Below are 27,038 nucleotides of genomic sequence, written 5' to 3'. Positions count from 1 at the left end.
TGAAAAGGTTTGGAAAAGAAGACTGCTCCTCTTCTCACTTGGCTATTGCAACCAGCCACTGAGCTCCTCCCCACCTACCTGCCCTGGACCCGGAATAAATCCCTGTCACCTCTTTGTGCAATATTTTCCTACAATAATGAATAGTTATAACACTCTGGCAGCGGCCCAGGGACTCACCACTGGCGCCAGGCCAGTTTCAGCACTGCAGGCTGGTTCCAGACGGGAGATCTTTGCAGGGGGTGCAGCAGCAGGAGCCTCCTGCCATCAGTTGGTGTTTGGGGAGTGTGGGAGCCCTGCAGGGAGGGTTTGTGCATCCTTCACCCTCAGCTGGGCACTGGTGGCCACGGGGAGGGTTTGGGCCAGCCAGAATTCTCCTCCAGCCAAATGAGGTCAATAAACTGCAGTTATTTAGGCTCAGACATCCCCTCCAGACACAGAAAAGGAGGCAAAGAAAGGTGAGGAAAGGAGGAGCCAAAGTGAGAGAGAAAGAGAAGAGAAGAGAGAGAAGAGAAGAGAAGAGAAGAGAAGAGAAGAGAAGAGAAGAGAAGAGAAGAGAAGAGAAGAGAAGAGAAGAGAAGAGAAGAGAAGAGAAGAGAAGGAGACGAGGGAGGAGAAGAGGGAGATGAGGATGGAAGTTGAGTGTAAAAGGGCCAGGAGTGAAAGGAGGGGCTGGAACCATCTCAGCAGCATCCCCACGTGTACCCACAGGGGAATTAGCTGGAGCATCCAGCCTCCCGACTTCCAGGCATGTAAAATTTTAACCATAATTTGCAATTATAACCAGAGGATAAAATTTCAGCCTGTTAAGAGGAGGTGGGAACCTGCAGGGTGATGCACATTAATTACTGCTGACATCCAGGGACAGGCTCATTAGACAGAGGCTCTTTCAGCTCCAGCACACAACTTGTGGCTTGAGGCAGATATTCCAGGGAGTAATTACAGAGCCTGGGCTGCTGGGCAGGTCAGAGGAGCTGATCACATCCACCTCTGCACTCCCCTGGGGCTGTAGGGACCACAGGGGCTCTCAGGATGGGGAAAGGGCTGGGGAGAGCCCACCAAGGAGCAGGGGCAAAGCTCAGGGCCTGGAGGGACAGGACACAGGGAATGGCTCCCACAGGGCAGGGCTGGGTGGGATCTTGGGCAGGAATTGTTCCCTGCAGGGTGGGCAGGCCCTGGCACAGCTGTGGCTGCCCCTGGATCCCTGGAATGTCCCAGGCCAGGCTGGACATGGGGCTGGGAACAGCCTGGGACAGTGGAAGGTGTCCCTGGGACAGTGGGAGGTGTCCCTGCCATGGCAGGGGTGGCACTGGATGACCCTTAAGGTCCCTTCCCACCCAAACCATCCCAGGATTCTGTGATTCCATCATTGCACCAAATAACTCCAGACTAAGACTCGTAATTGTCTGGTTTTACTCTGAAACACAGGAGACCCTTAGGCCTGGCTGTCCAGGTCAGGAATCCCCAGCAAACCTTCACCCCTGTCCCTGCTGGCAGAGCTGACCAGCTGTGCCAGGACCAGCTTTGCTCCCTGTGCTCATGGCAGAGTCCCCCCTTTGGACACTCTGTCTTTGGGGCACAGGGTCTCCTCCTCCCCCTGAGTCCCTCCCTGAGCTGCAGCTGTACCTCAGCAACCCCTAAAAAGTGCAAATCCACCTCCCAGCCCCCTGGGGTGCTCGCAGAGGTAACGCTGGAAGACGCTCTCGGCAGTTTTGTGCCAGCAAGATAAGCTCTGGTTTATATTTAGGGAATGCAACGAGGGAATAGTTCCGAATCCAGCTCAGAAATCCATTTAAAACACTCCCATAATTCTATTTACAGACTGTTTTTGTAAATGTTGTAACAGGCAGAGAGGAGGGTATCTCTGTGTGTCTCTCTGACTCTGGAGACTCTGCTGTGAACTGGGGGGGGTCATAAAAACAAATTCCTGGGGTTGTGTGTCCCCCCAGCACAGCCAGGGAAGCTCTGCCAGGACCCACAGCTGGGCACTTGTGTTTCCTCCATGATTCTCGTGATATTTAGTGGCGTCTTCCTGAAAGTCCCACTTCCTGCTCTTCACCAAAAGTAATCACAGACTCTGTAAAAAATGGAAAAAAAAATAAAAAAATCTCTGTGCTGATTGTCAAAGAAAGCTGGAAAATTGTGAGAGGCAGATGGCCCAGAGGGAGCTCAGCAGGGGTCACAGACAAGACAGCAGGAGAAGCAGCCCTGGGGTTCTCACTCTCCATCCCAGGCTTTGCACCCCTGGCTCCTGATTTTCAGGCACGAGGGCTTGGATTTGCTAATGCTGCCCCTGATGTGTGTGCAAAACTCCATCTGTAAGTAAAGATTTAATTTACACTGACGCTTGAAGGACACTTGAAGGACTTGGCACCAAATCCCACAAGATCCAGGCCCCAGGTCTGTTCAGCTCTGCCCCATCCTTTAAATCCCATGGGAACCCTTGTGTGTGTGGGTCCTGCCCTGCCACCCCCTGGGCTTGGCCCCCTGGGCATCAATGAGCACCAGAAGGCAGCAGGAAAGCCCTGGCAGCCAAAACCAGCATCCAAACAGGCCAGAATGATGCCTGGTGATGGGACAGCACAGGGACAGGATGGGGACAGGATGGGGACAGGATGGGGACAGCACAGGGACAGCACAGGGACAGAACAGGGACAGCACAGGGATGTCATCAGTTCAGGTCTGAGGGATGTCAAATCATCACCCTCAGACATCCTAAACCCCAGTGCTTGGGCAGCACAGAAAATGCCTGGGAAGTGTTCCAGGCAATGGGCATTGCTTTCCTTAACTTGCTTTTATTTCTCTCTTAAATATGTTTAAAATTACTTTCTTCAAAATATTTCTCATAGAACCCCATTGTCTGGAGGAAATGGACTCCCGGGATGCTGCTACAGCCACAACTCCCAGTGCCTGGGTTGGATATTTACTGCTCTATTATCCTCACTCTGGATCCAGACTTTGGGCAGTGGGAGCCACGAGAGAACAGCAAGGACAATCATTGGGGTGTTTGCAGACACGTCACGGGGCTGCCAGCAGGGAGTGGATAATCCCTGGCATTTCACAGGGATGAGCATCCCCTGCACGTTTTGGGTGAAGGGGCTGAGGGATGAGTGAGGGCTGGGCAGGGCAGGGCTGCACTGGGACACTCAATGTGGATGTCACCCAAAGCTCCTCATCCCTCCCTGCCCTTTTGGGGACACAGGGACCATGGAGCCACCTTCCTCTGAGCCCAGAGAAGCCATCCAGGCACATCCAGGCACTAACCCAATCCAGGCACATCCAGGCACTAATCCACATCCAGGCACATCCAGGCACATCCAGCTCACATCCAGGCACATCCAGGAACTAACCCACATCCAGCACTAACACTAACCCACATCCAGCCCACACCCAGGCACTAACCCACATCCAGCACTAACCCAATCCAGGCACTAACCCACATCCAGCCCACAGTCCCCGGTCTGCCCCAGTCACCCCAGACTGCTCCTGTGGACAAGACCCTGGAAAGCCAACACAGACATGCTGGCCACTTGTCACCCAGAAATGGCTTTTTCTCCTCCCAACAGGTGCTTTGGTACAGGATCAGGAATTGTAAGGGGAAAGATGCATTCCAAAGGGTTCTTCTCCTGGTGGGAGTGGAGGAGGAATGAAAGCTGTGGTGCTGCAGCAGGGCTGACCTCAGGCGTGGGGGAACAAATGAAACCTTCCCTTCCTCAGAGGAAACCCTGGGAATTGGGCTCCTGCTTTGTTTGGATATTTGTTTTTTTTTTTTCCTCTGTGTAACACTACCCTTTATTTAGAGTCAATATGAAATCCTCTCATCCCTGTGGATTCCTGAGAGCTGCCTGGGAGCTGGAGCCTCTGCCGAGCTGCAGACAAGAAATTAAAAAGTGGGGATGTGCATAAGGACTGTGAGAGCTCCTGTAACTGAGAACACCCTGGTGGAAGCACATTCAGGAAAGCAATTGGCATCTGTATTAACTGGAGGAAAGCAGCCCCTTTAAACCCAGGTATTAAACAGGCAGGTTCGTTAACAGAGGTCAGATTTTTACACACTTCTTGTTTCTAAGGAGCTGATTTAGGAACAAAGAAATTGGGGAGAAAACAGAGATGGAAGAAAACTGATGAAAAAAAGCCACTGATGTGAAATAGCCACAATCAGGAACACCAGAATCTGAAAGGAGGGAGCTGCCCCAGTGCTGTTGATTTTGAATACACCTTTGAATGCGGGGGAAAAATCAGAAAGTGCTGATGCTGTAGTGAAAAAATCAAGCAGACTGCCAGATTTCCAGACAGGAAAAGTCATGGAAAAAACTGAGACAAGAGTTAAGGGACAAAAATATAGTTGTTGCTAATACAGTTTTGTAGACAGTAGATCCTGTCAAATAAATGTGCTTCCACTCCTTGATAAGATCACAGGTCAGTGAAATTCATAGAATCGTGGAAACCCAGAATAGTCTGGGCTGGAAGGGACCTTAAAGCTCATCCAGTGCCCTCTGCCATGGGCAGGGACATTCCCACTGTCCCAGGCTGCTCCAAACCCCAATATCCAACCTGGTTGGGACATTCCAGGGATCCAGGGCCTGCCCACCCTGCCAGGAGGGATCTGATCCCCACATCCCACCCAGCCCTGCTCTCTGGGAGTTTTGGATCAGCCCCAGCCCTCTGGCAGTTTGGGATCAGCCCTGCCCTCTGGCAGTTTGGGATCAGCCCCAGCCCTGCCCTCTGGCAGTTTGGGATCAGCCCTGCCTCTGGCAGTTTGGGATCAGCCCCAGCCCAGCCCTCTGGCAGTTTGGGATCAGCCCCAGCCCAGCCCTCTGGCAGTTTGGGATCAGCCCCAGCCCAGCCCTCTGGCAGTTTGGGATCAGCCCCAGCCCAGCCCTCTGGCAGTTTGGGATCAGCCCCAGCCCAGCCCTCTGGCAGTTTGGGATCAGCCCCAGCCCAGCCCTCTGGCAGTTTGGGGTCAGCCCCAGCCCTGCCCTCTGGCAGTTCGGGGTCAGCCCTGCCCTCTGGCAGTTCGGGGTCAGCCCTGCCCTCTGGCAGTTTGGGGTCAGCCCCAGCCCTCTGGCAGTTTGGGGTCAGCCCCAGCCCTGCCTCTGGCAGTTTGGGATCAGCCCCAGCCCTTTCCTCTGGCAGTTTGGGGTCAGCCCTGCCCTCTGGCAGTTTGGGGTCAGCCCTGCCTCTGGCAGTTTGGGGTCAGCCCCAGGCCGAGGTGGGTGGCAGTGGCAGCTGGCAGGGCTGTGCTGTGCCTGTGTCCCTGCACCATCAGCTCTGCACCATCAGCTCTGCACCACCATCAGCACACCCGGCCCGGGCAGGGGCTCACCAGGGACTGGGGATAATTTTTTTCTAATCTGCAGATTGTTAGCAAATGCAAGATCACTGCTGATAAAACATATGGGTGATTAAGAGCCTGGCAGGAGAGTCACTAACAAGGAAGAGCAGCTGAGGCACGCAGTGCTCCCAAACACTGCACTCATCCAAACAGAGAGGCTTTAATGAATCTGGGAATAAAACTGGAGATGTGAGGGCAGGACCCTGGCCATGCCCAGGCACTGGGCCATGATGAGGAGGCTGGAGATTGCTCCTAGAAAGCCTTGGGAGAGCATGAGGGGGGAAAACAAGACACCAGGAGCATCCAGGGTGCTCCCTGGCAAACAGAGCCACCAGCCAGAAGAGCAGGGCAGTGAATTTGCCCATGGAAAATTCAATTACCCAGTGTTTAGACTTACCCTGGAGATCTGCATTCAGGTTTGGTGTCTGAGTGCTTAACAGAGATGTGCAGCAAGTGCAGAGAGAATGAGTAAAATCCCTGAGAGGCTGCAAAAACACCCCACGAGCTCCATCTGCTTAACTTACACGGAATGCTGAGAGCTGCCTTTATTGAAGTGTGTAAATATCTTTATGGCAAGGAAAGCACCTGATGGTTAAAGGTGCTTTTATTTCGCACAGAAAGGCAGAGATGGTGGGACAGAGAAGCTGAGAGAGGGCTCACAGGGCCCTTGGGAGCTGGGATTGGTGACTCCCCACAGCCCTGAGCCTTGTTCCTACAAAATGTGTCTCTCCGGAGCACAGGATCCTGCCCACGGACCACCACAGCCTGCAGAGGAGCCTCCCCTGCTAATTCTCCCTGGCCCTGAACCTGCAGCTGGTTTGGAGCCTGGAAACAGAGCTCTAAAAGGGGTTCTTCAAAAAGCAGGGAGGGAAGATGAAAGGGAGAGGAGTTAAAAACGAGATAAAGGCTTGGAAAGCAAATAGCAATTAACCTCCCTGCTCTGAAATCCTGGCTTCCCAGAGCTTGGAATATTGCACTGGGAGGGGATGGAGGGGACAGGGATGGCACAGCCCTGCTGGGATGGGGATGGAGGGGACAGGGATGGCACAGCCCTGCTGGGATGGGGATGGAGGGCACAGGGATGGCACAGCCCTGCTGGGATGGGGATGGAGGGCACAGGGATGGCACAGCCCTGCTGGGATGGGGATGGAGGGCACAGGGATGGCACAGCCCTGCTGGGATGGGGATGGAGGGGACAGGGATGGCACAGCCCTGCTGGGATGGGGATGGAGATGCACCAGGGATGGCACAGCCCTGTCGGGATGGGGATGGAGGGCCCAGGGATGGCACAGCCCTGCTGGGATGGGGATGGAGAGAACAGGGATGGCACAGCCCTGCCGGGATGGGGATGGAGGGCCCAGGGATGGCACAGCCCTGCTGGGATGGGGATGGAGGGCCCAGGGATGGCACAGCCCTGCTGGGATGGGGATGGAGGGCACAGGGATGGCACAGCCATGCCAGGATGAGGATGGAGGGGCTCCAGGGATGGCTGGAATGGGGATGGAGGGCACAGGGATGGCACAGCCCTGCTGGATGGGGATGGGGACAGGGCTCAGGTCTGGCTGGCACACGAGGACAGCTGGGAACAGCAGGGTGGGAGTGCAGCCTCAGAACATCCCAGGTGGGATCTCAGGGTCACTTCCCACCTCTCACCACCCCTGACCTGCCTGCCAGACACGGCCAGAGCTGTGACCACATCCCCCTGCCCAGCACAAACAGGGCACAGCCCCTGGCCCGAGCCATCAGCACTCCAGGGAAGAGCTGTCAGCATCCCTCGGGAGTGGGAATACTCATAAATATGGAGTGGAAATGAGCTCAGGCGACAGCAGAGCAGCTCCTGGCACAGCCATTGCCATGGTACCTGTCAGCAGCTCCGCATTGTTTCACACGTCCCACTGCTCTCAAAGGAGCTTTTTTGAGCAGCAGCCTTTGAAAACTGAGCAGTGAAGATTAGGGTGGTGGCACCCCTAAACCCAGTGAACTCCCGGCCTGGGGACTGCATTAACTCAATAAATGCCAGAGTGTCCCCTGGGGAGGCTGAGCCACCCCTGCTGCTGCTGCTCTGTCACGTCACAAAGGGTTTCACAAATGGGTTCCCTCTAACCTGGGCATTTGTAACAATGGCAAAATCAGGTTTTTGCTCCAAGAATGTGAGTTTCACCATCACCGCAGTGTTTGTGTATCTCCAGACTGGGGAGATCCCCCACTGTCCCATGAGGTCACTGGGTGCTTTGTAAAATCACATAATCCCAGCTTCTCTGAGGCTGGAAAAGCCCTCCCAGCCCATCCAGTCCCAGCTGTGCCCCATCCCCACCTTGTCCCCAGCCCAGAGCCCTCAGGGCCACCTCCAGCCCTTCCCTGGGCACCTGCAGGGATGGGCACTCCAAACCTCCCTGGGCACTGCCAAGGCCTGAGCTCCCTTTCTGGGAAGAAATTCCTCCTGCTGTCCAACCTGAGCCTCCCCTGTCACAGCCTGGGCCGTTTCCTCTTGTCCCTTGTTCTCTGGGAGCAGAGCCTGACCCCACTATATGGCTATAGGGAATCAGAATAATTGTAATAAGGGATTACAATCAGGCCCATAAGAGTTTTTACCACCAGCTTGTGACCCCCTGTCCAGTTCTGCCGAGGCTGAGGCTGTCCCTGGCAGCCCAGAGCTGCTGGGTCTGGCCCCCCTGGGGGTGTGGAGGGGCAGGACCCCCGGGGGAGGGCTGGGGACCCCCCTGGGTGCTGGCCAGGGGCCAGGAGGGGCTGGCACACACCTCCAGAGCCACCAGAGCCCCGCCAGCCCAGGCAGCTCTCAGCACAACAACGTGCCAAGGGAAAAGGCAGGGTTCCCATGGGAACGGAAAGTGCTGACATTTCCAAACTAAAAAAAGAAAGAAGCAGCAAAGTACGTGCTCAGCAGGACGCCGTGGACGTGGCTGAGGGGGGATCTGGGCTGCCTTTCCCCTCTCCTGGGCTCCAAGGTAAGACACTCCCAAACCAGCTCATGGCACAGCTCAGAGCCACGAGGCAAAGTTCTGTGTTCCCTGCTCTGGGGTGTTTTAGTTCCAGGCCAATTGCCTGCAAGATTAATTTTTGTGCAGGGATGTCTCGTGCAGCCTTTACCTGAAAGCACATTAAAAGAGACGGGGCGTCCACGTGGAATCCTGGCCGAGGCATCCATCTCCCTCCTGCAAAATGATTGAGATAAATAAGGCAAATTAAACTGCCATATCGTTGTAGCTAAATTATTTGTAACGGCACCATGAAATGTACTGGCTGCACGGTAATTAAGTGTCCTGGAGATTGGGGTGGGAAGATCTTTAGCTCAGAGAGATGTTTCTCTCCGTGTCAGATCGAAGTGACGTTGGCAGTGGATGGGGAGGCTGGATTTGGACACACATTTCCCCAGCCCTGCCCCGGATCAGCCAGTCCCTGACAGCCTGGCACAGGAGCTGCCAGCCCAGCTCCTCTCTGAGGCACAGCCTCGCCATTTAAAACATGATTTTTTCACAGAACAAAGCAGAGAGGCTGGTGAGGATGTTGGTTGTTCACTCCGCTCACCCCAATCCATCCCACAGCACAGAGCTGGGGGGGCACAGGGGGCCCCCAGCCCAGGGGAGGGGGCTGTCAGTGCCTGGAAAGCAGCCTGGGGAAGGCAAGAGAAACTAAAAGGCTTCACCAAATGTTTCTGACAGAGCGAACAAAAATAGCAAATGATTAATGCCATCGTTTAGGAACATCAAAAAGTGCCAGTTCTGGTGATCAGGGAGCAGTTTCAGAGGGAAGGTTGTGCTGCCAGCTGGAAGAGTGACCCCCAAAGGCTCCCACAAACCCCATCTGAAAATCTGAACACTGAATAAACCACACCTAAAGCCCTGGTGGCCAGAGGGGGATCTCCCAGCAAAAGGCAAAGAAAAATTGACTGAAATGTCCAATTTTTTTTTTTTTTTTTCCTTTAGGACTCACAGCACAGTTAAAGCTCAGACCCTGAGAGCTGTGGGGCCAGGATTTCATCTCCAGAGCCCAGCAGCTCTGGCCTGGAGCACCTCCCCACACCATGACAACTCTGCTTCCCTGGATGTTACACGTAAAAACTCAAATATTTTTAGGTTCTTGTTCTCACAAAACATTCAGGATTAATTTCCACCCTTCTCTTGTACCTGTGCTGTCCCTGGGGCTGTGACATCACCTTGGGGGAGGCAGAACCACCCTGGGGAAGAAGAAAAGGAGGAGGGAGGGGTTTCCCAAACAACCGTATCCAGGTGGGAGCCGGGCCCTCCCCGCTCATCCTGCCCGGGCTGGGGGCTCTGGGCTCGGCCTGGGCAGCCGGGGGTAAATTCCTCATCCCCTGCGCCCTGGGAAAGGCTCAGCAGCCTGTGGGTGGCACCTGAGGCTGCTGCTGTCACCCAGGGGAGCCTCTGCTGGGAGCAGGGGGTACCTGAGCGCTCCAGAGCCGGGTTCCGGCTGCTGCAGAGCTGTTTGCCCACCCAGCTCATGCCCTGCTCCTGCCCTCCCGCCCGGCTCCGGCTCTGTGCCTGCCCAGTGCAGCCGCACGTTTAGCGGTGCCGGGCTGAGATACGCCTGAAAAAAGGTTCGGAGCAGGGAGGGAGCATCCCCTGCCCCCTTTGTGCCCCAGACAGGAGGGGCACGGCTGGAGAGAGCATCTCCTGTCTCCTTTGTGTCCCAGGCACGGCCAGGGGGAGCATCCCCTGCCCCCTTTGTGCCCCAGACAGGAGAGAAACGGCCGGGGGGAGCATCCCTTGTCTCCTGAGTGTCCCAGAGAGGAGGGGCACGGCCGGGGGAGCATCCCCTGTCTCCTGAGTGTCCCAGACACGGCCAGGGGGAGCATCCCCTGTCTCCCCTTTATGTCCCAGGCACGGCCGGGGGAGCATCCCCTGCCCCCTTTGTGCCCCAGACAGGAGGGGACCATCCCCAGCCTCCCGTGTGCCCCAGACAGGAGAGGCACAGCTGGGGGGGGGCTCCACAGCCCCAGGCACACCCCCAGACCCCCGGGAGCTCAGGAGCAGCCCCGCTCCCGCAGGATCCCTCCCGCAGCTCCGCAGCTCCGGTTTGTGATGCGCACGGTGAGTCAGGAGCGGGCTCCTTCCCTCCCTGCGAGGCTCTGAGTCATCCCGGGCACCCCGAGCTGGCCCGGCCGGCCCTGGGGAGGGCAGCAAACAGAGCAGGGGCTCTGCACTTGCAGTGTTTCAGAGGGTCTGTAGGATAATGAGGGAGGGTAAAGCCCTTCACTGTAGGATCATCCCTGGAGGGCAGGGAGAGGGGACTCTGCAGGGCTGAGATATTCTAGAAACGCATTGTTTTATTGCAAGGGTCGTGGGTAAAAAGGGCTTTGCCTTCACCACCAGCCTGGGCTGGAGGGAACCCCAAAGACAGAGGGTGTGAGGTGAGGGAGGTAAAAGAGCTGAGAGGGGTAAGAGAGGTAAGAGTAAGACATTGAGGACCTTGTTCCAATCCATTCCATCTCCTTTTGTGTTGAATATTCTCATTTACAGTGACCAACCGGCGCCAGATACAAACCCTACAGACTTTGCCTGCAGCCCATGAGAACTGCTCTATCACCACATCATCCTGTATTCTAAACTCTAAAGAGACTTTTCTCATCCACCTTTTCCCTGAACCTTGGCAGGGTGGAGAGGGGCTGCACCCTTGGCTCCTTTTGTTTTCTGTCCTTCCACCCATCTCCAGCTCATCCCCGTCTTCCTGCCTGCCATGGTCACATCTCAAAGCTGGAAATGGTTTGCCATGGATTTGTTGGCCATGTTGGAGGAGACTGGGTGAGTTCTTTTGTCTTCATCCTTTGGCTGCCCACACCCAAAGGGATTCCTGAGAGAGGCTCCTGCCCGCCCTGGCACCAAGGGATGGGTGCCCAAAAACCAGCTTTCCTGAGGGACAGTCCCTTGGCTGCTTCCCTGGGCCACTCTCATTAAACCTCTGCCTCGTTTGTCTGATTGGCTTAGTCTGTAACGCTCTTCTGTTTCCAGAAGAACACAGGGAGCTGTTTTCTGCCATTGCTTTCATGGCTCAGGGGCAGAGTTTCCAATCTGGAGTTGGAGAAGCAAATCCACTCCTCCTTCAGGAGGCTGAGGACAGTCTGTTGAAGACAAATTGTTGAAGGCAATTTGTTCTTACCAAGGATGGCTTCCCAACGACAGGGATCAGGCTTGTCACTGATGGGGTTTGCTCCACCACTGTGTGTGTGTTGGAGAAAACAGGAATATGGGCAGGGCATGGGGGTGCATGTCAGCCACAGGAGCAGACTGCAAGTCCTGATTCAGTTCTCTTAAGTGCACTAGGAATAGTTCATTTCCAAAAAATCCCTATGCAAAACTATCTCAAACGATATTAAATTCCTCCACACAGAACTGGCCACAAAGGGGGTTATACAGGCAATTCCCCCCTTGACTGTGAACACTCTGCTCCTCAGAGTTTAATGAACTGTGCTATTTTAATGCACTTTTGAAGCACATCATCCACATTGTAACCACTGACCTTTCCCTAATGCCCTTCAGACATCCACAAATAGGTTCCATCTGTTCCTCCCAAAGCAGGGCGAGCTGTGGGGACCAGCATCTCCTGGGTCTGGACAGCACAGCCCCTGCTGCCCAACACAACCTGCGAGGCACAGAGTGACCAGCCTGAGCCCTGCAGCCACAGGAGCCCTGCCAGGTGCCCCTGGCTGGTGTCACAGCTCCTGGCACATTGTCCCCACCAGCTCTGGCTCTTGCCTGTGCTGAGCACACCGGGGTGAGAGCTGGTGAGGTGGGAACTCCATTAAAGGGCTCCAGGATCCCCCTGGAATCACTTCCCGAGACTCTGTGAGATGGTTTATTTACTCCCACCAGGAGGAAAATCTTTCATATCCCAGTTCTGTGACTCAAACCCCCTCCAAGGCTGCCTCCTCTGACACGGGATGGACCTGGGCCCCGAAGTGTCACTGCTCATCACTCTCCACATGATTCCATGGCTGCAAACACGCACGGCCAGGAGCAAACCCCAGATGCCTCTTTCTGCTGTGGCCTCTCGTTTTGCAAAGAAAGCTCTTTGCACAGGGTTAGGATTATTTCTCCCCACTTTCACTGATGCATCAAAGCATTAATTACAGTATAGCAGAAACAGGCAGTGGGAGATGTTTGGTGCCCATCAGCTGAAGGAATTAAAGCATTTACCAGTCTTGCCTTCACTCATGCTTGGATTTTTCTGACACCATTTAAGAGCATTAAAAAGCCATTAAAAAAATTCAAGTAGATGGAAGAAGGGAAATAATTCTGTTCTCATTTTTCACTGGAGATTGGAAATGCCTTGAGTCTGTTTCCATGTCCATTTCAGGCAGCAGAGGAAAACTGCAGCCTGGAGTTCAAGCCCTGGCATTGCCTTACCACCATCCAGGGCTGTTTATTGTGGTCCCAAACTAGGCAAGGGCACAGAGGCCGAGAGGCTGGGACAAACCTCGTGTGCAGGGCAGAGAGGAGGCTGGAGCACAGATTTACCCTCCCGCACACGAACCCCGCACATCCTGCAACTCTGCCAAATTTCATAAATGTGCTGTGACACAATGGTTACATCTGGGAGCTATTTCTGTAAAAAGCACGGCGCTGATGTGACCCTGTCTGCTCCAGAAACACGCTGGGCTGATGCACACAGCGTCCACAGGCCACCCCAAAACACTGTCCTTAAAATCCAACTGAGGTTCCACCAGAGCTGCAGGGCTCCTCATGAGGCTCTGCTTCCAGAGGTGATGCTCTGGCTTAGCCTGGTTGGGATGGAGGATAAAATAAGCCTGGCCCAAGTCCTGTATATCCCTCCCCTTGCCTCTCTCCGTGGCTAAAGCAGGACCTCATAAGAAAGGCAGACATGTAGCAGCAGACTGTGAAATGAATACATGAATATTTATATAATAATTCATATAAATGGATATTTCATTTCGCACGCTATTTTGTGTTTACTGTATTTTATATGAATGTAAATGAACATATTCACTTGCCAAGGAAGTCAGCAGGAAAGAAGTGAGCTCATGGGATCAGGCACATTAACAACAGCTCTATGCTGTTTCCAGGAACTCACAGCGTTTGGGCTGAAAAGGTGTTCAGCCATGAAAAATATGGATTTTCTGGCAAAGCTCATGCTCTGGGCAGTTCAGCTTGTGGATACTGGCGGTGACCAGGTAAGAGAGGCAGGAGCAGGAGCTGGGGTGTGGGAAAAGCAGAATCTACAGGTTCAGGGAGAGAAGCCAGCAGGGAGGGCAGTCAGCAGGATTTATCCCCAGGGACTCTGTAATTTGATTTACCCTCTGTGTGGTGCACTGCAGGCCTGTTCCCACCAGGCACAGCCAGCTCTGACCCAGCTCAGTGACTAAATAAAGTGCTCATTTCTGAGAACTCTGCTCAGCACTTTTCCAGATCACAGGTGAGGAGCTCAGCACTTGAGGGACAGGTCTGCACGAACCAAGCCGTAATAAATACAACACAATAAGATGCTGGAGGCACAGACAGGGTGACAAGAGGGCAGGTGACAGGCAGTGTCCCACGGGAGCCCTGCAGTGCCCTGGGCACAGTCCCAGCCTGAATCCAACGCCCAGAGCTGCCTCTGCTCTCCCCTCCCAGGCGGCCTTGGCATCCTCAGCGGGACACAGTCATTAAGCTGACACAGAAGAACACAACCCTTCTTCAAAGGGCTGGCAGATTGTTTGGGGATTTCTCCTGTAGCTGCATGGCTGCACTCGGGGGCAATATGAACACTGGAAAAGAAAAAAAAGGGAAAGGAAGAAATGAGTAGAAATGGGAATGGCAGGAAGCGAGGAAGCACAGAGGAATGGGGCAGAGACAGCGTGCAGGAAAGATAAAACCAAGACAGGAGGAAAATGTGTTGTCTTTGCACGAAGTGAAGCAGAGAGAGGATTGATGGAGTGCTCCCTGCCCTGCCCGTGTGCCAACACAGACCTTCAGAGGAACGCAGCTGGCACCAGATGGGTTGGGCTGGACTGTGAAGTCTCCACAAAGCTGTGCCAAGGGCTGGAAGGTGCAGATGCCCAGCTGTCCTCCCCAGGACCCTGCCTGTGGCAGAAACACGAGCCACAGGGCACGGCCAGCCCCTGCTGTGGCTCTGGCCAGAGCAGCCACCTCCTGCCAGCACCCAGGGACAGCACAGAGCCCGAGCTGAGAGACACCCACCCCACTGCTCTGCTCAAAACGGGGCTGGAGGGAGTCAGGAGTGCTGGGACCTGCTGCCTACGGGGAGGCAGGTGAGGAAAAGAGATCCACCCCACCAGAGACCCACCAGGGTGTGCTGGGCTCACTGAATTACACACATTTACCCACAGGTTTATGGCCATGGTTTGCTTTGTCTCCTCCATAAAAAACACATTCCCAGAAAAACACAAAGAAGGAAAAAAATCCTCTGAGGTAAGGAGCAACAGAGAGATGAGTCTGATTAGGAAGACAACTATTAATAGCAATTATGCTTTAATTACTGTGCCTAATCTTTTTGAACCAGCAGTTTCTAGCATGTCCTCTACCAAAGAACTTAACACCTCTGACTCCATGTACCACCAGCTGTAGGAGGAAAACGTGTGGATGTACTTCCAGCGGATCCACTGGCAGCTGGATATAAAATGGCTTTGAGGATATTTCCATCAACTGTGCCTGAGAGCAGATGCCACGAGAAAGGCAGGAGCTGCTCTGTGTGGGCACAGCACTGCACAAGAGCACAAACAACCCCAACACTTCCCCTGTCCTCACGGCTCTTTCTCCAGGGCAAGGGAATTATGCTCCCAGGCTGCTGCCACGAAACTCTGGGCATAAAAAAAGGCACTGAGAAGGACATGAAATAGTCTAGACAGAGGGAAGCACTTCAATAGTGCTGGAAGGAAGCAGGGCTGTGGCTGGGAGCCATGGCTCAGACAGCGCTGATGTTCTGCTGCCCGGCAGTGCAGGCACAGAGCCCAGCCCCAGCCAAGGGAGATGTTCATCTCTGCACACTGACCCCCCCAGACAAGGGAGATGTTCATCCTCCCTGCACACTGACCCCCCCAGCCAAGGGAGATGTTCATCCTCCCTGCACACTGACCCCCCAGCCAAGGGAGATGTTCATCTTCTCTGCACACTGACCCCCCCAGCCAGGGGAGATGTTCATCCTCCCTGCACACTGACCCCCCAGCCAAGGGAGATGTTCATCTTCTCTGCACACTGACCCCCCCAGACAAGGGAGATGTTCATCCTCCCTGTACACTGACCCCCCAGCCAGGGGAGCTGTTCATCCTCCCTGCACACTGACCCCCCAGCCAGGGGAGATGTTCATCCTCCCTGCACACTGACCCCCCCAGCCAAGGGAGATGTTCATCCTCCCTGCACACTGACCCCCCCAGCCAAGGGAGATGTTCATCTTCCCTGCACACTGACCCCCCCAGCCAAGGGAGATGTTCATCCTCCCTGCACACTGACCCCCCAGCCAGGGGAGATGTTCATCCTCCCTGCACACTGACCCCCCCAGCCAAGGGAGATGTTCATCTTCCCTGCACACTGACCCCCCCAGCCAGGGGAGATGTTCATCTTCCCTGCACACTGACCCTCTCCAGGGCAACGGGGAGCACGGACAGAGCCCTCCCCAGGGCCCCCTCACCTCGCTCTGAACCAGGACAAGACAGACAAGAAGCCAAAAAACCCCAATTCCATTGATCCCTGTGGGTCATGGTCAGGTGCAGGATGAACCTGGAATGGTTTGGGTCGGAAAGGATCTTAAAGATCATCTAATTTCAATCCTCACTAATGTTTGTGGCAATTCCTGAGCTTTAGCTGTCCTGTGGTAGATACTGAAGGTGAGGATTCACTTGGGGGGTGAACACAACTGTATTGTGACTGCAACCAAATGGATGTAAAATTACCCATTGAGAAATCACATTTTCCTGCATAATCTCATATGTTCAATACCACTTGGGAGTCTTTTCCCCGCTGTCTTTGGGGTAAATATTTTTGGAAGCAAACTTTAGTGGTGTTAATTTTTGAAAATGACTGAAGTATAGCAAAAGCAGTTTGGTAAAACCAAATAGTACATGTCAAAGCACATGGCAAAGGCTCTGGGAGGGAACGTGCAGGCAGCCAGATGGTGGGACTGCAACGCTTCATCCTGGGGAAAACTGGGCTAAAAATGTAGATCACTGTAACAGAGACAGTCTTGAGGTGCAGGCTTAAGGAGCTGCACTAAAAACCATCTGAGGATGACCTTTGTGAAGAGATTCCCAGGAATAATTACTCCTCTCTGGGCGCCTGCTGCTCGCTCCTCCCTTTATCCAGGCAGGTTCATGCCCTTGGTGGCTGCATTGGCTGAAAACACCTGGAGCTCCTCACAGGACCCTGCACAGCCCTGCCTGCACACAGCCCTGCTGCACACAGCCTGCCTGCACACAGCCTGCCTGCACACAGCCCTGCTGCACACAGCCTGCCTGCACACAGCCTGCCTGCACACAGCCCTGCTGCACACAGCCTGCCTGCACACAGCCCTGCTGCACACAGCCCTGCTGCACACAGCCTGCCTGCACACAGCCCTGCTGCACACCTTCACACACCCTGAGCACTGGGCTGCCGTCAACTGAAGGGTTTCTTATTAAATCACTCACTCTGGAGTAACTGAATTATCCAAGTTTTAGCTGAACCAATTAACTGATATAATACATGGCTCTTGCTCTTTTAGATGAGGAGAAGCATCTTGCTTTCTGCTCATGTCTCCCTGTGAAAGTGATTTTTTTTTTTTAAACACTTTAATCTAATTAACTTGTTGAGACTGAGAATCTGTTGAAGGCGCTCAGGTGATGAGAATGGGATTGTTGCTAATGTGTGATGCTAAGCAGGGAGAGAAATCTCAGTGAGGGTGAGGGGGCTTGGAAGAATGATCTTCTCAGGACACAGCTCAAAGGGCAGGAGGTCTGGCTGGCTGACCTGCTGTCCTGCTAAAATGCAGCTGGAAAGGGAAAGCAATCAGGAAGAAGCACTTTCAGAGTGGTCTCCTCCAGAGAGAAAGGCTAAATAAAGCTGAATAAAGGGGTGCCTGTGACTGGGACCTCAGAAATCCAGGAAGCCAAGGATGCACGTTCATGTCTCCAGGCAGGCCCAGCCATTCCCCATCCCAAACTCTTCCCCATGGAAATCCAGCACTGCCTCAGTGGTATTTGCAGTGATGCAGCACAAAAGGAGTGTCCTGAGCACGGGCTGTGCTGCCCACACAGGTGCTCCAAAGTGGAACTGGAACGTGCCCAACGTGCAGCTCAGCGCTGCAGAGCTCTGCAGGAGCAGGAGCAGCATCCCCTGGAGCCCAGCGTGAACCAGCCCCTCAGCAATGACCTTGCACTGCTTGTTACAGGAAATTACAGGAGTGTAGACACGGGTGAGCTCCCTGCAATCCACCAGCCCTTGGATTTAGGGGCAGGGGGGCTGGAGGCAGCACTGCATACAAAAGGGAAGGGATTGCGCTGACCCACCAGGCCAGGTGATAAGGAACATGGGTGGTAAAGAACACCTGTATTGAATGGAAATTATCCTCCAGGGTTTCTGTCTAGAAATGAATCAGAGGGAAGCATCATGGATTAGTTCTGGTTGGCCCTTGCAATGTGACTCTAAATGTTACTGCAAAATACAGGATGAGGTATTGTGAATGATAATCTAAAGGAAATAAATAAAATAAGATGCAGATTAAGTTACACATTTGCCACTAAGGTTTACAAACATGAACTGAATCTTCCAACCTACACGCTTTGGCTGATTTTAAATTAGGACAAAATAAAGGTTTTCTTCTGTTCCTTCTCGTGGCATTTGAGCTCCTGTGGCTGCACAATGACACTGGTCAGAGCAGATTGCCTGGGGCAGCCTGGCTGACACTGCTGGTGAGGACAAGGAGCCATCCATGGAGGCCAGCCCAGGCTTTTGGAGGACACAGACGTGTGTGAGTCCCTTGAACACCCATGACAGAGATATGAACAATCTGGAGCTCTAAGCCCACAAGCTTCAGCCCCAGCCCACAGAATTGTGGGATCATGGAATGGTTTGGGTGGGAAGGGACCTTAAAGCTCATCTCATTCCACCCCCTGCCATGGACAGGGACACCTTCCATGAGATGTGTCCTCAGAGGTGACTTCACTCCTGCTCAATCCTGTCCCACCCAATGCCTTGCAGAGGGGGAGAGGAAAGGAGAGGCACGAGGGGTGGTCACACCAAATGCAGATGAAACTTTCACTCCCCTGGGATTTGAAGACTCCGACTGGATGCAGGGATGAGATGAGGGCATTGAGGGCATCTCAGTCTCTCAGCCGCTGCATAAGCAGATTAACTTTACGTGCAGCTGATCCATGGAGAAATGGATCGGCAGGAGTCCCTGACAGAGACAGATTTGGGCCCGACTCACATTCTGCTTGCTCACAGCAAACACGCTGCATGATGTTATTTACGTGACCTCTCTTCTCTTCTCCGACCTGCATCACTTCCCCACTCAACCTCCAGCCTGGGTCACAGCCATCCCATTCAATTGGGCCCATCACTGAGGCAGCCCCAACAATCATTCCCCTTCCTGATCCCTCTGTTCCCATAGGAATGCTCCTGATGCCACCCCCTATCCTGTGGAAAAACCATCTAAAAGGCAGAAAAGGAAACCAATGGCTGTGAAAAGCTCCATCACTGTGCTCTGGTTGACAAGGTTGGGATTGGTCACAGAGTGGACTCAGTGGCCTTGGAGGTGTTTTCCAACCCCAGTGACCCTGGGATTCTGTGACACTGACAGGGAAAGCAGCCACGGCCAGTGAGGATGTTCCCTGTGCCCACCCACCCTGCCTTCCCTCTCCCAGAGCCCCAGACAGCAGCAGTGCTCCCAAGGACACCCCGGGATGAGGCAGCCTGGCTGTCTCCCAGCTATTTCCTTTCTCATTCCCATGCAGTGTAGCAGCTCCCCGTGGTAATGGATTGTCTTTGGTGCCCTCCTGGCGCTCTGGGAGCTTTGAGTCAGCTCCCCCTGAGCTGCCCGGCCGAGCAGCCCTGCCCAGGCTCATGGAAATTTACTGCAGCATTCCACAGAGTTACTCCAGGCTCCACCATGGAAGTGGGAGCACAATTGACCCCCTTGTTCTGCACCTCTTGGCTCCAAGGCCTTAATTGCACTGAACATTAGAAAAAATCCAGTGATGGGAGGGAAGCAATTTGGCACTTGGAGAACAACAACAATTCTGTCGCGGGTGTGTGGCAGAGGACGAGGAGCAAAGGCAAGAAAGGGAAGAACCACAATCAGAGGGACAAGGAAATACAAATTTTCTCAGGAATCATTGTTTAAATGATTTGTAACCCAAAGGCAAGGGTCTGTTCAGTTTTTGAGTGCCCTGCACGGACACACAGGCCAGCTCTGACTTCCAAGGACACAAGCACTTCCCTGGACTTGATGGAACCATTTGCTCTGGGAAAGGTATCCCATTTCTGCCCTGTGTCAGCTTTTCCTTAAGCCAGCTCAATATCCTTTTGCCTTTGCAGGAGCATCTACATAACATCTGCTCCCACTTCCTTTAAGGCTGGAGCCCAGGATTTCCCTGCAGTGCCTCATGGCTAACAGACCTGGAGTGGACTTGGGAATTCACTCACACTGCAGCACACAGCTGGTTCACTGTCCTGCTGAGGAAGGACCCAGCACATCCAGGTGTCTTGGCTTCTGTCCCCCGATCCACAGGCAGCACTGCACTGGGAGACAGCCCAGGACGTCTCCTTTTGTCCCTCCTGTGCCCTGCTCAGGCTGTCTGAGCTCTCAGCATTCTCTGGAAGGTTCCCAGACAAGACGATTCCTGTTGATGTGATGAGCATAATGGGAGCGGGGTTGGGTTCAGCTCCTTGCTGAGGGCCCGTAAATATCCTCTGTTCAGTGGCTGCTGTTTCACTGACACCTAAATTGAATTAGAAATGCACATTTTATATATAATTGAAACTATGCTAATGCACGATGCACACAGAGAGCTCTCCTCGTCCTCAGCTCAATCTGCTGCTTTTCCTACACTCAAAGGCCAATTCCTCTTGAGCAATAAAGGAAATCTTGCCCAAATTGTGATGAGGAGTTTACCAATCAAGTCCTGGGGTTCTACTCCGAAGGCAAAAAAAACCACAGGAGATTCCCAAGTATGATAAAAAGTGCTTTTCAATCCAGGTGTTGCATTGATAATTTGTTTTCTTTTTTTTTCTTCAGGACAAAGGACAGGAGCCCTTAAAATACACTTGGGAATACAAAAGCATGCTCCAGGGTTTGACACACACACCAACTATCTCTGATGCTCAATTTGTGGCTTTCTTAGTCTACAAGGAAAACAAAACAAAACAAAACAAAAAACAAAAAAACAACAACAAAAAAAACCCACCAAAACAAACAAACAAACAAACAAACAAACAAACCACAAAAAAACCCCAAACAAAACAAACAAACAAAAAAAAAAAAAAAAAAAGAAAAAGAAAAAAGAAAAAAAAAGACAATAAAACCACCTAGGCAGGGATCATACCTGTGACCTAACCAGCACAACTGGGCTATTGAGACAGTGGATTTCTGCATTCACCTGCAGAAACCATCATCACCTGCTTGCAACAAATTACCCGTCCTTTTAGAGCTCTTAGAGCAATTCCCGCAGAATTGCCATCGCCAATTGTCTCCCGGAGCAAGCGGTAAAGAGCAGCAGCCATTTGTGTGTGAGCTGGGAAAAGCAGAGCAGTCAGCTGGGCTCCAGCACCGCTCCTCACGGCCCACTGAGCTCTCATTGAATCTCTCAATCCTTAATAAGCATTCGGCCTTAATTGCTGATTTTATCGCAGCCCAGTACTTATGCCATAATTGATGAACATTGTTTGCAGCGGAGTTTGATGGCTGTGCCTCGCTCCAGCGCCCGTGCAATTGGCTCTGCCATTCCTCACCATTGGCACCATCTAGTGCTGGATGCTCGGCTGGGGCATGGCATGGACACCCCGCCCTCGGGGCAGGGAATCACAGGATGTCCTGATGGGAAGGGACCCCGAGGAGCATCGCATCCAACTCATAAATCGTCTCTGCAGGGAGCACAGCAGTGATCAGTAATTAGAGTGAAAAATCCTCTCCCCATTCCTGGGCAAACTGCTCTGGGTACAGCACAGAGCCCCTGGGGATGGGAATGTGGGGATGGAGCTGGGCAAAGCTTGTCCCAGCCTGACAAGAGGTTTAGGCTGTAAAATTCAGAATATTCTTCTCTCCCGCAGGCTTCCCGAGGGCTCAGCAGAGGAGCGCCTCTCCTAAGAGGAAAGGCTGACTGCATTTCCCAGCCAGTCCCATCAACCTGAGCTCTGACCCCCAAAATATCCACTCCTGCATTTCCCAGCCTGAGCTCTGACCCCCAAAATATCCACTCCTGCATTTCCCAGCCAGTCCCACCAGCCTGAGCTCTGAACCCCAAAATATCCACTCCTGCATTTCCCAGCCAGCCCCATCAGCCTGAGCTCTGACCCCCAAAATATCCACTCCTGCACTTCCCAGCCTGAGCTCTGACCCCCAAAATATCCACTCCTGCATTTCCCAGCCAGTCCTACCAGCCTGAGCTCTGAACCCCAAAATATCCACTCCTGCACTTCCCAGCCAGCCCCATCAGCCTGAGCTCTGACCCCCAAAATATCCACTCCTGCATTTCCCAGCCTGAGCTCTGACCCCCAAAATATCCACCCCCTCCTGCTGGAAACATTTCACCCCCGAGCAGCAGAGTCCCCCAGCAAGAGCTTGACTTGTTATTTTAATGTGAGTTTGGGGATATTTAATTATTAAAACAAGAACATCAGTTCCCAGCTGTGGATCCAGAGCACAACCAGGACAAGGTGAGATTTTGTCCTGTGATGCTGCACATGAACCTTTATACATTATGGCAAAACTGTTGGGGGTTTTGAGATGGAGCAGAAAATTCCCTCACAGAGCTGGGGATGCTTAAATGCCTTAAGATCTTGGCCTCAAGCTGTTATCAAATTTAGAATAGGCAGCAACATAGAACTGCCACCATCCCTACCAGTTCAGAAATCAATTATTTTAGCAGCACTCACATTATCAAATTAAGGTTTTTAAAAAGATGTTTTGTGCCACCAATTCCCATTTATCAGAAAGTGCCTCAGAGTAATACCGTGCACCAGACAGAAGATTTTGTTAATAAGGCATGTTTATGGGAGAATTGTCTACTACCTGTGTGACCCATGAAATGTAGTTAACTGAGATCTACTGAAACTGGCATCGTGTAGCAGCTGGAACCTTTATTACAAGGCAGTTTCAGCAATGAGAGTTGAGGAAGGGCTTCATTGTCCTGGGGAGGGTGAAAATACAGAGCCCCTTGGAATATCTGAATGTGTATACTGTGACCATAACCATCTGAGGAAAGTGAGGCCAGACACACATTTTTAAACATTTTCTTTAAATTTCAAGGGCATGATCTGCAGACTGTACCATCCAGGAGTCTCTCTAATTCAGCAAAATAAACCCAGTAACAATCAGCACCACACAGATGTACTTGGTGTGACTTCCAGAGTAATCCCATACACTCCTGGAGGCAATGGCTGTATTTGTGTTGCCTAAAAAAATGTTATAAAAATGCTTCCAACTAAGCCGTTCCAAGAATGTTATTGGCTGTAGTAAAGCCTCTGAAATCTGGCACAGCAACACCCCCTCAAGCTACAGAAGTCTTTTCTTTGTCCCAGGAAATCTCATGTATATTTAGCAGAGTTAAATTTAAATTATTATTTTCCTCCTCTGCTTGTGCTCCCCAGCAACAAAGAAACAGTAATTGAGGTGGATGTTTTGTGAAACCACAACATGAGGCAACAGAACCTCAGCTCCCTGTGTTAAAACCCTTGTCTGCACCCTGGCTGAGCTCCTTCCCAGCAGACACAACCTTTCCTTCTGGGAGCAGGGAATCATCCAGGCTTCCTGCACCCACTCTGGGGCCACGGCTACCTCAGCTCCAGGGATATTTTTCTTTTTGCCCCACTGCTTTTTACCCACACCACCTTCTTCAGCAGCTGCTCCCAGGACCTGGCTGCAGCTCTGCTCCTGTGCAGCTCAGCTCTTCCCAGGGAAATCCACAGCAATGCCTTCCCCTTCCTGCAGCCACTCCTGCTCGAGGGAAAAGGGGAATTTTGATCCCTCCACACCCACTCTGGGCATCCCCAGCCTGGTTTGCATCCCCAGGAGCTCTGTCAGCCCTGAGCCGTCAGCTCCTCTCTGAATCTCAGACAAAACCATTCCCAGTGCACCGTTCACTCTTCATTCCCCCACAGATGCTTCCCTGCAAGAATCACTCCAAAATCAATGCTTTGCCTTTTCAGTGATTATCCACAATAACCTGTGGGAGCTCCTGCCAGCAGCTGTGGCTTTATCCTTGCTGGAAATGTCATTTGCTGTTACAGGAATTCCACCAGCCCCTTGGAGCTGCTGCTAAAAATGAAAACAAACCTTCTTCCGTGGAATACTATTGAGAGAAAGCACCTTTTCTCCAAAATGCCAGACTGCACTGAGCCTCCCCAGCTGCTTCCCAGGAACAGATGTGCTCCCTCCTCCTGGCCTGGGATGCAGCTTCAAGCCAATCACAATTCCCTGGATGCAGGTCTGCTCTTTGGGCTGCCATTTGGTGAGCCAATCCCAGATGTTCTTGGGTTTGTTTTCATAAAGCAACATGTTCTGGGAGATTGATCCTGATACCTCACTCCAAAGCACTTATTCTCACAAAGATTTCCAAACCTCAGGTGCCTGTAAATAAACACAACCCCATTTCAGCTCTAAAGCCCAGTTCTGACTCCATTCAAGTCCTCCTCCAGCTGCTCAAGTGCCATCGTCACCCTTCTGAGATACAGAAAACATTTTCCTTAGAAGTCAACAGGCCTTACCTGGTTTCTGCAGCCCAAGTTACACTTTATTAGAGACGGGAAAGAGATGCCCTCAGAATGCTGAGGGTCACTCATGGGTACTCATCAAATGTGCTGAAATGGAAATGAATTATTTTTACTGTTCTTCCTGCAAGTGAGCACCCAGAGTGTTCACACACAGCTCTGTGAGGATGAGGAGGTCCTGGACACTTTGCAGGACAACAGTGTTTTAAGCATCAACCTCACCCTGCAGTGCAACAATTATGTTCCAATAAAACACCCCTCCAATGCCATCCCCCTGCTAGAGCTGTTTTCCTGCTTTAGCTGGAGTTTTACAAATCTCCATGGAAATGCTGCTCATTTGGACAGTTGCTTGGCATACCAACAGATGGAGTATGTTAATCAGTTTTTAAGGATACACTAAAAGTCTGGGATAATTTGAGTTCTGTGTTCAGAATGTCTGTAAAAAAACACAAACTTGTAAAAGATTTTAAAAAAAGGTTTATTCTGCGACAGTGGAAGGAAATGGGATCCTAGAATCTTTAATCAGAGGCTTTTAGAATCACCAATTTTCTGTAATGCTGAATAGATTATTAAATCAGACTGTCTTCTTATCTTTGAGTTAAATTATGCATAAAAAACAAATATGGCTAAATTTATCTTTCATTTAAAAACCAGCTCCGGATTCTGAAGGGATCAAAATTCTTGGCTGGAATGACATCTCAGATTTTTTATTGCTTTAACTGACAAAAGTGCCACGGCAGTAACAATACAACACTGGTTCTAAAAATACCACATGTGGGGCTCCTAAACTTTCCAACCTCACAGCAGGGGGAAGAAAAAAAAAAGGAAGCAAATAATCAGCAATTCCGTTGCAAAGTGGAATGTCTGGAAGGAAGAAGAAAATCAAATGTATATGATGGATTTCATCAGCAAAATCAAGGCAGGAGGATGCCCTGCCCCAGGCTGTAAGAGCACAGGGGTTGAAGCAGCAGTTTTTGAGGTTCCTTTGTGTGTTTTCTCTGCTGATAAGGGCTCTCATGCTGCTGCTTACATGCCTCTGCAGCACCACCAGACCTGAGCATTCTTCCTTAGAAAATGTTAACACCTTCCAGAACCGCTGTAATTTTATATTATCAAACTTCTGCACATTTTTAGGACATCCTGGTAATGCTGACAGAAAAGTCATTCAATTACATCGGTTTTTCTTCTCTGTGGAGTAGAAGGGAAGTCCATTAATGCTGGCTGTGTTACTTCTTCTTGATTATATTAGTGGATATAAGAGTTTTCTGTTTTATTACTCTTTTGTTAAATAGCCTTTGGGTATATTAATCTGCTTAGTGGCAGATAAATGGAAAATAGGCATGGAAAGATCTGGAAAGTTTTGATACAACACCAAATAAATTTTCTTCTTTGGATCCTTCACTTTCTCCATGATAAGCAGAGGGATTAAGGCTCAGTTCTTGTGTTTCAGGATGAAACAAGTCAGTGCTCCAGGGAGTGATCTCCCCATTCACAGCAGATCGTGGGCACAGAAAGATCAGCCAAGATCTTGTCAGGGCTGAGCGGAACATGCCATGGGATATGTTATTCCAACACACAGGGTAAGGTTACAGCCAGGGAGAGGCAGCAGGAACACCTTTCCAACCAGGAAAAGAACAGACTAGCACAGGATCACAGGGCTTGGAACACAGGTGAAATTAAATTAAAAAACATCCTGGTATTGCCTCAGTTCCCAGATATGCAAAGGAAACCACACACACAAAAAAAGTGCAGGGGCCAGTTCTGACCCTGAACTCTGAGGAGCTGAGAAATCAAACAAATTCCAACGGGAACAGCTGAAACAGGAATGGGGCAAGCACCACTGAGCACTACATGGAGAGATTTTTGAGCTGACTGTTTCAGGTTAGTAAACCAAAATGTGTGAAACTGAGGTATATATTAAATAAAATACACCCAGGTATAGTTCTGAGCTCAAATCTGTCATATTTATATTGTATTTCCATTATTTGGACAAACATTTCCTGGTTTGCAGCAGCCGAGTTGGCACAGAGTAAGCGCAGCCAGAAGGAATAGGCTGAACAGGGAAGACTTAAACCCTGGAAGTACCCAGCTTCACCAGGAGGAAAAAAATTGCAAGGCTGGATTTGGAATGTGAATCTGCAGTGCCATCTGCAGAGAGCAGGCTGGCAAATTAATGGGCCATCAGTGCAGCAGCAATTAAACTGCCAAAGTGCAAATATTGGTGTGTAAAGTATGGAAGAACAAAGCTGTGACACCATCGCTGGCAAAAAATTCTGCACAATGTGTGCAGTGTCTCAGGAAGGCTTATTAATACTTTATTTCTTAAATATTGTCATTTTTGCTTCTTTTAGGAGGAAAACTGATCCCCTTCTGTTTGTCCCACATCCTCCCCGCACCATTTGCAGCTGGAGGTGCCAGGATTGTGCCCAGGAGCTCCGGGCTGCCCGAGGTGCTTGTCACAGCAGGGCAGAACTCATATTAAATCCCATCACAGGGAGTAAAGGCAAACCCAAAGTCTGTGTGGGTGAACACCTGCACAGCTGACTGTGCTGGGATCTCTGTCCCCTCACACAAACCCTGACTGTGCTGGGATCTCTCTCCTCACACCAAACCCTGACTGTGCTGGGATCTCTCTCCTCCCCTCACACCAAACCCTGACTTTGGGATCTCTCTCTCCTCACACCAAACCCTGACTTTGGGATCTCTGTCCCCTCTCACACAAACCCTGACTGTGCTGGGATCTCTGTCCCCTCACACAAACCCTGACTTTGGGATCTCTGTCCCTCACACCAAACCCTGACTTTGGGATCTCTGTC

General features: G+C 51.7%; 1 protein-coding gene across 1 annotated transcript in view; it reads left to right on the top strand.

Moving 5' to 3' along the window:
* CTSH (cathepsin H) overlaps positions 1 to 27,038 on the top strand; it is a 163,496-nt gene that overhangs the window by 95,789 nt on the left and 40,669 nt on the right. The gene's annotated exons all lie outside the window — the stretch shown is intronic.

This window comes from Zosterops lateralis (assembly GCF_965231275.1).
Source record: "Zosterops lateralis genome assembly, chromosome: 13".
In the NCBI taxonomy this organism is placed as follows: domain Eukaryota; kingdom Metazoa; phylum Chordata; class Aves; order Passeriformes; family Zosteropidae; genus Zosterops; species Zosterops lateralis.
This window is presented reverse-complemented; position numbering and strand designations above follow the sequence as displayed.